Consider the following 12,746-nt stretch of genomic DNA (forward strand, 5'->3'; position numbering starts at 1 on the left):
CACCCATAATTGATTTTCGGTCAGTATTATTTTGCATCGTGTGGAATCATTTATTGGTCAAGTAATATATTCAGTAGTAGTGGTGTGTGTGTGATATGTTTGAATTTGAGCATCAGGCTTATAATGTATGTGTTTGTGTTTCGACATATGTAAAGGAAATGACTATGTCCAATCGTAAGGAAGGTACAGATATTTCCATTTCCAGAGCCACAGTCTTCAGCAGGGTGTATTTTCGATACTCCGCTCATTGTCGAATGCCTTTCAATTGAGACTGCGATCGTAACATTTTTTTAAGTACAGGTATAAAATATATATGTGACCGATTTCTTAGGATGATTGATTCTACCTGCGTGTGCTCGGTCTGCAGCGCCGGTGACCTGTGCAGGAATGATTCACGTCTCCCGTTAACGGCAGCAGCCGTCCGAATGAAGAAGCCTGTTGGAATGTAGGAATGTATCTGTATTTACTTTGCCTTCCTCTAGACGAATGAATAGCGAACTAATACTTTCTTTGTATTGGGTGGCTTTCGTGATGAAGTGGAAATTTGAGAAGATTGTGTATGGAGGTGCATATGTGCTGGACCGTTATTCCCTCCCATGTAAACTGTTCGGTTGACTGCTTCTGCACATTTCGCGCCTTTTTTTAGTTGAGAGAAGATCGATTGCGGGTTTGCATCTAGCATATGGAAGACACGTTTGGTGGTTCTCTAGACATGAGAAACACCTTAATTGACCTTGTAAATTATAGGGATGATTTCGAATCTGTTACATAGCCGAGTTCAGTATTCACGGGTGGAAATAGCATTTTTCGTCTGTTTGTTTCTAGTTACTCAGCGGTCTGGTGTACACTCCACCTAGCTAAAGCTTTGGCTTTGTATAGAAATAATTCCCAGGCTATATCTTCGGAATTATGTTGCGTGAGCGATCGGCAGGATGCTGCCTAATGCTTGATATCGAGAAGTACCGCGAAAATCTTATAATATTATGGCGAACCATACGAAAATACGTGTGTTCTTGTAATCCCCAAGTCTGGAGATGTGTGCAGAAAAGCGAGCAAACAAGGAAGCAGGTCGAAGCAGAAACATTAACGTGTTTGTGTCGAGGGCGGGTTTGTAAAGAAATAATTCCCAGTCTATACCGTTGGAATTATGTTGCGTGAGCGATCGGTAGGATGCTACCCAGTGCTTGATACCGAGAAGTACCGAGAAAATCGTATAATATTATGGCGAACCATGCGAAAATACGTGTGTTTTTGTAATCCCCGAGTCTGGAGATGTGTGTAGAAAAGCGAGCAAGCAAGGAAGCGGGTTTGGAGCAGAAACATTAACGTGTATGTGCCGAGGGGAAACGATAGCGAATTTGTAGAACAGTTCTGAGAGCGACTTCGGTCTTCTGAGGGTGTTCTCATCGTGCATTGGTGGTGAAAGACCTGCGATCGTCAGCTACAGGAAAATATCTAGTGCTGCGAGGAACATATATATGGTACTGCCCGTCTTCGCGGTATATGTACAAATGAAGTAAAAGGGATGATTCTGTTTGGTGCAGGATACGAATTGTATGTTTACTACATCAACATGCTACCCGGTGATATATTGCTGGGTTGGAGATCGGTTTCGCACACTAATATTCAAGCTCCTGTCTTTGGTGGGAGAGCTGTGTAACTGAGTAGAAGTCTTTCCGTATTTGATATTACATAGAGCACGCAGTGATATATTGATGGGTTGCAGGTCGGCTTCACATTCTAATATTCAAGCTTCTGCCCTCGGTGGGAGAGCAGTGTAAACAAGTAAGAATCTTTCCATATTTGACGACATGTATAGTAGTTTGTAAGATTTAATTGCCAGTGCAATACGGGGATCTGTGTAAAATAACCACTGAAAGTCTCGTCTCCAGAAAGAAAGATAGGGCGGATGGTGCTTCGATACCAGCGGCATCAGTAATTCGGCCGGTAAATTCGATAAGAGCCAATCATGATGCTCGATTCATTCACATCCTTTGTGCTGTGATATGTGCCTCTACGTAGCGGAGGGAGCGTTTGTGTGTGTTGATAGCAGGAAAGGTAACATGTGATGGACGGGATATCATGTTAGGTCCACAAGGAAGACTGCATTCGAGATTATTCTGCGCTATTTTCGTAAACAGGTTCTGTTAGGGCAACAAGCATACAAGCTTCTCCTACCCATCTGGAAATTGGAGGGAAAAGGACTCAGTCCGGGCTGGGCTGCTGCATGGGATAGTTGTAAGTCTTTATTTTGCATGTGTTGCAATATATTATTTATTTAAACAATTTGAGATGTCATTGACTGAGCACTAGTAATTACCTCCGTCCAGAGTGTTCACCTTGAGGTCTGGAGTACAACTGACCTAGTTCACAATATCACCACTGTTGGCCCTCCCCATGGAAAAAATGGCAAGAAATTTGCTCAATCTGTGCTGAGCTTCCCAAGAGGACAGATGTAATTGTTTACCGCTTACTTTGTGTTCAATGGAAGAGATGTCTGTGTTGGAGAAGGAGGAGTGTAATGGGCATATTAGTTGTAATTATGCAGCTGAGGACTGCGTCCATAGCCACCTGCATGATTCTTGGAAAGCTATGATATTTGGTGAATGTATGAAAAAGGCGAATGCTCTTCATTAAATAATGAAGATGCAACAGAATAGGGCAAAGTTATACTTCACAACTCATGCTAATAAATACATGAAGTGTAACTACAGATCATTCGATAAAAATCCAGTCAGTCTTCCGAAGCAAAAGAGGGAAGACGTTCACCCACTCCAGTGCAGGCATCTATGTGTTCAATTGAGAAACTGCTGGTGATGAGCAGGGATGAATTTAATAAGTGTACTACATGCAAGCACACAGCTGAGCACTATACCTATAATCTCCTGCATAACAAGTGGAAAGAAAAAATAATGGATGAGCTTGTGCTGAAAAATTTTTGACTAATAATAGTAATGTAGAAGCATAGTATGAAGATACATGAACTCACACAGGTAGATGGTTGTGCTAGAACTGTCTACCTTTTGTGAAACTGCCTAACACCCCACATCAACTTTGCCCTATTCCACAATGAACTGTAGATGTTCACCTTGATGTTCGGAGAGCAGCTGGCCTAGTTTATAACAGCGCCGCCAAAGTGCACTGTAGCCTTCCCCCATTCCCCTCCTGTGACATAATGCAAGGTGGCAGTCCAGGAAAAAAAGGGCGGGAACCAATAGGAAAGCTGAATCTGGTGTCATGATAGGCTTCGACCAATAGGATGGCAGTAGTTGGTGACATCAGAAGAGATATAGGGCATGCTCTGCAGCTTCAGAGCCTCAGTCTCACTCAGTCACCCAGTAGCAGAAGAAGAACCATGAAGCATGAGTAGCAGTAGTCGAGACCCAGCACAACACAGCAGAACAGGCAGAAATGGAAAAGTAAGTATCCCATATCACATCTTTGTCTGTAGTTAACATTATTATTCATTGTTTTTGCGTCTTAATCTATATGTAATGCTTCCTCCTCGTTGTTCAGCAGTAGCCTTTAACATATCAAGGTCTGCAGTGATGAGCACTAACATGTTGACCTCTGCCACATCCAGACCAGCAGCAACCTCAGCCATCATCTTGTTGAGACCTGCACTGACTTCTGGACCTGCAGCAGCTACATGATTTAGTGACATGAGATCCCGTAGCTCACATTGCCCACATACTGGAGCAGGACAAGAAGCTGTTATTGTTTGTCCCACTCATTGATTTAGGTGATGAGGACGCTCTGCTTGTCCCCAAAGTCTTGAATGCTGCTGGTGGTCTTAAACAACAGCAAGCTGGAGGTCACTACTGGTCACGGACGTGTGACCTGTCCCACCAGAACATACCTGTGGTAGTGCAGGGGCAGGGTGCAGAAGCTGTGGATAAGACGGTTCCACACATAGCTCACTTGCTGGAGCAGGGCACAGAGCTGCTATTATCTGTCCCACTCATCGATTTGTGTGATAAGGATGCACATTATGTTCCCAGACTCCCGAATGCTGTTGGTGGTCCTAAACAACAGAAAGATGGAAGACAGTACTGGTCACTGAGGTACAACTTGTCCCAGCCGAACATCCCTGTGCTAGTGTAGGGACAGAGTGCAGGTGCTGTGGATAAGAAGAGTGCAGGTGCTGTGGATAAGAAGATATCAAATGTGCCATGCTTTTATGTTCTACATGAATGGAACAAAGAGTGTAAATGGAGGTGTAGAAGCACATCATGACTGGGCCTTGATGGGAGGATAGAAATTGAAAATGCATTGAATGGTGTTAAAGTGCCTATTTCTGAGTTCGACTGGGATTAAATATGTCCTGCAGAGTGCTACATCAATCAGCAGATGACCACAAAGTATTATCCAACTCGTACAGCCCCACCCCTCGCCCCCCTCTCCCAGGACATTCTCCTTACTGGTGTGAAACTATCTATTAAAACAGTGTATGATGATGCACTATGTATGAAGCCAGGTGAAAAGGGTGCTTATGTACAGCACACCTCGGTTATAAACTTATACAATGTAGATACAGCACTACAACTTCCGTTGGAGAGACTGAGTCATTGGTTGCCAAGCATGGAATCTGCATACAATGAAATTGAAAACTTTCTATTTGTGCATAGTGTACATGTTGATGATTTGGAGCAAGACCTTTGCATGCACATGAACGCAGAGCCAAAAGAGAAGCAAGTTAAATGTACATGTGAAAAACTGGAGTACTGCAAGGTACCCATCAATTTCAAGGAGATATGCAGGGAATTTGTTGCATATCAAGAAGTTTTATTTGGGAAATAGTGTACAGGTGCAATGAAGAGAAAGAAAAATTCTGACGATTTTTTTGACATACTACATCTGATGTACGATATTTAAATAAATAATGTGTATATATACACTCCTGGAAATTGAAATAAGAACACCGTGAATTCATTGTCCCAGGAAGGGGAAACTTTATTGACACATTCCTGGGGTCAGATACATCACATGATCACACTGGCAGAACCACAGGCACATAGACACAGGCAACAGAGCATGCACAATGTCGGCACTAGTACAGTGTATATCCACCTTTCGCAGCAATGCAGGCTGCTATTCTCCCATGGAGACGATCGTAGAGATGCTGGATGTAGTCCTGTGGAACGGCTTGCCATGCCATTTCCACCTGGCGCCTCAGTTGGACCAGCGTTCGTGCTGGACGTGCAGACCGCGTGAGACGACGCTTCATCCAGTCCCAAACATGCTCAATGGGGGACAGATCCGGAGATCTTGCTGGCCAGGGTAGTTGACTTACACCTTCTAGAGCACGTTGGGTGGCACGGGATACATGCGGACGTGCATTGTCCTGTTGGAACAGCAAGTTCCCTTGCCGGTCTAGGAATGGTAGAACGATGGGTTCGATGACGGTTTGGATGTACCGTGCACTATTCAGTGTCCCCTCGACGATCACCAATGGTGTACGGCCAGTGTAGGAGATCGCTCCCCACACCATGATGCCGGGTGTTGGCCCTGTGTGCCTCGGTCGTATGCAGTCCTGATTGTGGCGCTCACCTGCACGGCGCCAAACACGCATACGACCATCATTGGCACCAAGGCAGAAGCGACTCTCATCGCTGAAGACGACACGTCTCCATTCGTCCCTCCATTCACGCCTGTCGCGACACCACTGGAGGCGGGCTGCACGATGTTGGGGCGTGAGCGGAAGACGGCCTAACGGTGTGCGGGACCGTAGCCCAGCTTCATGGAGACGGTTGCGAATGGTCCTCGCCGATACCCCAGGAGCAACAGTGTCCCTAATTTGCTGGGAAGTGGCGGTGCGGTCCCCTACGGCACTGCGTAGGATCCTACGGTCTTGGCGTGCATCCGTGCGTCGCTGCGGTCCGGTCCCAGGTCGACGGGCACGTGCACCTTCCGCCGACCACTGGCGACAACATCGATGTACTGTGGAGACCTCACGCCCCACGTGTTGAGCAATTCGGCGGTACGTCCACCCGGCCTCCCGCATGCCCACTATACGCCCTCGCTCAAAGTCCGTCAACTGCACATACGGTTCACATCCACGCTGTCGCGGCATGCTACCAGTGTTAAAGACTGCGATGGAGCTCCGTATGCCACGGCAAACTGGCTGACACTGACGGCGGCGTTGCACAAATGCTGCGCAGCTAGCGCCATTCGACGGCCAACACCGCGGTTCCTGGTGTGTCCGCTGTGCCGTGCGTGTGATCATTGCTTGTACAGCCCTCTCGCAGTGTCCGGAGCAAGTATGGTGGGTCTGACACACCGGTGTCAATGTGTTCTTTTTTCCATTTCCAGGAGTGTATAATTTCAAATTGTGCTTGTGTTTTATTTCACACTTCTCTCATTATAGACCAAGTATTACACTTTTTAATATAATTTCTTTCAATTCCTCACCTATAATCGTACTGCAGCAGACAACTACCTCAAACACCTACTCACCAGTCATTGTCAAAATTGAAGAGGAAGTTATTTTTCATGCGGTATATCACAGTATGGGTTTCTCATTGTTGATAAAACCAGAAAACTGAATAGCCCAGTAAGAAGGATGAGTACGTCAGTATGCACTGCACCATGGACAATATGTGCGGATGTCTGGCTCTCAACCTGAATAGAACATTCACTTGTACATGGATGCAATAATTCAGATTTTTATGTGTATAAGTTAGAGGTATGTGCAAGGAGCTAGATGCATATTACTGGACTCTTCTGAGACAGATCAAGGCGTTAAATGAGTTAATTAATGAAATTGGTGAGAAAGTAACCGACTTAACTGAAAAGGGTGAGGCTATTTAGGGAAAAATAGATGTAGAGCTCCTTGTTATTGAGAAAAGGGAGCAGTCACATAATAAGAGGAAGAAGATAGGATATGTAAAGCTTCATGCTGCAGAGAAGTTTCTGATTAGTATACATTGAGACAGCAAGTACCAGAAAGTCATTCAGCTACGGAAAGCAGTTCGAGAGATATTGCGATTGCTAAGATTAGGACATATGGATCGATAGCAGACACTAAGAGAGATCTTTAAGCCAGTAACTGAATCTCTCAGGCAGCTCTCTGAGATACCAAAACCACACGAGAACAATGGTGTTGCCATTGATGAATTCATTATCTGTCACAGCCCTGGCCAGATAGATAGAATATTCGGCGACAGCAGGGGAAGACTGTGGTTATGCAGCCTTTAAATGTAACTGATGACAAAATACAGACTGGTGATAGACAGTTTGAGAAAACACCTAGCTTAATGAACCTTATTTTCCTAAAATCCACAAAAAACATAAATTATTCAGTTAATGATACGGAAACATACCTTGAAACACTCCATTTGAGTAATGTACATAAAATCACAAAAAGCCTGAGCAACAAGAGATATAAAACCATTATAAAACCAATGGTGAAAACAACAACAGCAGAAGAATTGACATTGACCATAAAGCAGTGGACAATCAAATCCTCCAATATATATCTTATGACGATCCCAACGAGCTAATAGAATGACTACATCTGCTCATGGAATCAGCTGCTGCAGGTAACACAGCTCTTTCCAAAGATATATTTTCAATACTTTGCGAGCTTAGAGAGAGGGATATCATCGAATAAGTATGAAGACAGTAGTTTGAGAACTGCACAAACCAGCACGCAAAATATACCTTCATAGGTATGTTATGATTAAAGGTTTATATGGCTTACAGCAGGCTGATTTTGCAGATATGAGGGAATATTCACGCGATAATAATGTATTTATCTATATTTTAATGGTTATGATACATACTCTGAATTTTACTGGGCATTGTCTATTAAAACAGAAACGTGGAGAAATGTTGCGGATATGTTTGAGCGTTTGTTGCAGACAGGAATGAATTAATGCCTGGACAACCTCCAAATCGATCATGATGGAGAGTTTTACAATAGGTATTATGAAACGTCCCCTTAGAACAATTTATACAAGACTGTGCTTAAACTGACATACAATATTTTTAGCGCAACGCAATCTGACTTTCAAAAATCCCTGCAAAAGAATGGCCCTGAGTAACATTAAACTATACCTTTCAGAAATCACTTACCTCACAAAAATCTTCATTACTCGAACTACTGCAGTACAGCGAGCGCCGCTACTGCCAGCTAAATAAAAGATTCAAACTACAGAAGGCACTAACTACTGATAGGGATAGTTAGCAAATGAAAGATATTAATAGAGAACAAACAATGTATTTACCTTGATAGTAATAATATATATAGCAGTTCATGACAAATTACAAAACTCCGCCATCTCTCTCCCCACATCCACCACTGCTGGCAGCTCACCTCCAACTGCGCAACGCTACGCGCTGTTAACAGCCACCGGCCCAACACTACAATGGCAGACAACAATGCAAACTAGCCACAGACTGCACACAGCACAGCCAGTGATTTTCATACAGAGGTGGCGTTACCAATAAAAAACCTAAACAGCCTACTTACATAGCCCCCATGCTCCCCACAAAAATTTTACGAATTGTTTTGGGCAGTGGCCAATAATGATTTGATAAAATTTTTCATAATTACAATAACAAAGATATCAATTGCACACACTTATTGATACAATGTTGGTCAAAAGCTAAAATTTTCTCACAGTCCATAAAGACAGTCTGGATTGTTCATCACAGTAAAATTCCAGTGTTTTTCTCAAAGTCTGAGCAGTAAAATAAAATGCACACGGAAGTAGTGGATTTCCATGCAGTCTTGAAGAAGTAGTGTTGTCCTTCCAATGGAAAGACAGTGCTGACTCTTGACATGCAGACAAGTAATGGGCTACAACAGAGCAAACCCACAGCAGAGTCAATCGAAGTTTTGAAGAGTATTGGTAGGTCATCACAGAGCAGACCCGCTGTAGTCCTGGTAGAGATTACGATATTGGTGGGCCACCAGAGGCGCAGACCCACTGCAGTCCTTGTAGAAATAATGGTACTGGTGAGTCAGCAAAGACGCAGACCCACTGTAGTCCTTGTAGAGACGGCCAGCAGCCATCTGTTGCAAATGTGCAGGTGCACAATCACCATCGAAGAGTCTTGCGGAGAGTATAGCAAGTCCATAACCACCACTTTTGCACTCACAAAGTGTTTGGAATTGTCCTTAGAACCAGCAATGCTGTTATCCAGTCCCTTGCTGAATTATTAACACACGTGCAAACACTAAAAGTCCCTACTTCTCACATATTGTCCATATACTATGACCAACAGAAACGTGTGCAGTGAAATGTAACTTAATTTGAAGAACTGGTGTCTATACCATTATAAATTTTTAACATGAAAATACAATTACAAAGGTACAAAATACATCATTAAAGAACATAATAGTACAGATAACGTTTGTAGTAACATGGGCTTTACAAAAGAATCGAAATAACATATACATCAGTGTTACAGGAATTATGACATAAGTACATACATAAAAGATCAGAATAACTTTCGAAACATCAATTTCACACATGAGCATTGAAACAAAACAGAACAAGTAATGTCTAAACATCTTTACAAAGTAAATGACATAGTTTTAGAAAAATTCTACAACATAAATCTTATTAGCTAAACACTTAAAGACAGGAAAAAGACAAATACACAATGGTACATACACACATAGCAAAATAATACAAAAGGAAAGGACAGGGTTTGTTTTACTGCAGTATTTTGCATGGAGATCTCCCTTGGTTCATCATTATTCCCAAAGGTCCTATCTATACCTGATTTCTGTACTTTTTTTTCGTATAACTTCTCAATGCATTTTTTTCCTATTGTCTATAGTCAGTTTCTTATGTAGTCTACCCCCTCTTAAGCTAACTTAAATTTTACTGAGCTCAGATGCTAAACTAAGGGACGAGGCAATGCAGCAGCACAAAACAATTAACACAAACAGCAATGATCAAAAATACAAATGGCGAAGCAAGCAGCATAAATTACAACTAATATAAGGCAATGAGCAGCAAACAAGAAAAATAAATCAGTAGTAAACTGGCTTAGCAGAGTAACACAAATTAAAATGCAGTAGCACTATGCCTGGCAAACAGCAGAAGCAAATGATATAACTAGTACCTAAACATGACAAAGCTCAAGCAGAAAAAATTTTACACTAAAGATAAGAATGCAGATAAGGGAAATGTCTATGCACATCTTAATGTCTATGTAATTAAAGTGGTGCACCACCAGAAGCTATTCTACCAAAAAAGTTACCAAGTACTTGAAAAGAAAATTATGAATGCAGTTCCTGTGAAGGTAAATGTCTTTTTGTGCTCCCTCATTTTTTTTGAAAAAATTATTATTTACTCGATCTGTAGACAGAAAATATTTATATTACTACATCTATAAAATTTTATTTTAACCAATGCTGCAGTGCAGCTAGAAACTAGATATTAAACAAAATGAATAAATAAATACATAAAGGCAAGCCATATGGCATTTCTCTCAATTAGCAAGACAATAGCCGTGAAATGTTTCTCATCGTTTCATTAGGCATTTTAGTAAATATCATAAATTAAGAGCTCCACAGTATAATCATGTTTTCAAGTTTGAGGGTGTCGTATTTACAATGCTTTCTACAAAGGAATGTCGATAGCGAGGATAATGGCCTCCCCTTTTTTTTCTACCACCTAATGGCTTTTTCTCAAGGCGGCTGGCACACCTGGCCGCTCACAACGAATTACGTCACGGTCACTTACCTTTCTTACTGAAATACTGTATTTACGACAGCAGTTTCCGCTACAGTGACAGTCTCATATAAAAATATTTCACAGGTCAAGAATTTGGGTTACAAATCTGTAGAAACAAAATCCTATTGATATAACAGTGTCCAAAAAATTTTTATCGGCATTGTAATACATTCATGCATTTACATACATTTCATAACTCTTAAAGTACGATTCTTGGTTTCCAACAACCTTTTTCACAAGTCAGAGTCCCTAACCACTATTCATTACTCCTTACCTTATTACACATATACAAATTCGTCGTCGTAAAAATAACATCAAAACACCTCAGTCAACTCTCAAAATCGTCGTAGCTTCCTCCACTAATTTCACAACCTAAAAAAATCTCTGCTCATGTCAAAAGTGTCATCTGCCTCAAACGCACTTTAAAAATCATGATCCCACACCAAATACATCATTCAAAGCTCTCATAGTATCACAATGGTTCTGAAAAAATATGAACAGTTCACAAAGTACAAACAACATACAATTTTGTAAGTGTGAAGTTATCCAACGGTGTAATTACGTAAACGTCTGTCACTGATGTAGTAAAATAAATGTTTGTCTCTCTCAGGTAAATAATCAGATAGCTGTGTAATTCTGTGTTAGAGAAATATGGTACCAATGTGTAAAGTTGTATAAGCAAATACCATATTAGCTAGGGCCCCTTGTGCTTGCCAAACACATGGTACACAAAGTAGGCGTGTACCCCCCTAAGGATTAATGTAATTATACCCTCAGGTGTTACAGATTACAGCAATGGAATGAAATGTGTCACGGAAAACCTTTGTATCATTGTGCTTCAAATATCTTTAAAAATAAATGATTTAAGTGCAAAATTAATCACTCAAATACGTGTCCTGTAGCGCTAAATGTGCGTCTTGCTGTAAGATAATCTCTGTGGAAGTGTCGTAGTTATCGTCCTCCGAAAGCTAAGTTCTGCAGAAGCCAATTTACTTACCTCATGATACACCAAATTTCAAGTAAACCAAAATGTTGCATTAAAATCTCATTAGCAGTACTGGTAAATGTTCTAAGTATGTAAGCCTTATAGTCGTTACGTAATCGTACAACTAACAAGCAAGAATGTACAAATAACAACATTCCGTCGTCTGTTAACTATAACAATGCATTCGTAATTTCTGTTTAAATAAGTTCTCTTGGTTCTTGATTGGATATTTAGCTTCAAACATTGTTGTATGTTAACAGATTCTAAGTCTGACAAAGCATACTAGCAATGTAAAGTGAAAAGTTATATGGCAAAGACAAAGTTAAAAAGCAGATTATCTTTCAATAAACGGTTTTACATGTGAAATGTGGTGTAAACCTTTACTCTTCCTAGTACGCAGAGTTTCAACTTCAACGCAATTATCATGTGGTATACGTCGGATTCTATAAGGTCCATTGTAAACTAGAAAGAATTTGTGAATCAAGTGTTTCTTCTTATGTGACAATGAATGAGCTTTAATGAGAACTTTCTGACCAATATACAATTTCTTTGCATTTGCTTTACCGTGTAGTTTTCTCCTTTTGTCTGCTGCAGATTTTATATTTTTAAGAGCCAAATCAATTATGTCTTTGTGTCGAAGTTTACGTGTATTCGGGAAAGGTACAAGCTCTCTGATTCTGTTTGGTGGTTCTTCATTCTTTAGTACAAGAGTGGGTGGTAAAGCAGTGGAATCATGAGGCATTTCATTCAGCACATTTTGAAATAAGTGTAAATATCTATCCCAATGCTGATGCTTTCTGTGACAATAAAGTCTGCAAAGCTTATTGATTTCTTTCATAATCCGTTCAGATGGGTTACAATGTGGTGAGTACAATGAAATAAAAACAGGTTTGATTTTATGATTCCGAAGCATGCGTGACCAAACAGCAGATCTGAATTGAGGTCCGTTATCTGAAATGACTTTGCTAACGTGTCCAACTTCACGTAAGAAATTTTTAACAAAGGCGTTGGATACAGACCGTCCAGTGGCTTTACGTAACGGTGTGAAAGAAACAAATTTTGAAGTA

This window comes from Schistocerca piceifrons, chromosome 5, assembly GCF_021461385.2.
Source record: "Schistocerca piceifrons isolate TAMUIC-IGC-003096 chromosome 5, iqSchPice1.1, whole genome shotgun sequence".
Lineage (NCBI taxonomy): Eukaryota > Metazoa > Arthropoda > Insecta > Orthoptera > Acrididae > Schistocerca > Schistocerca piceifrons.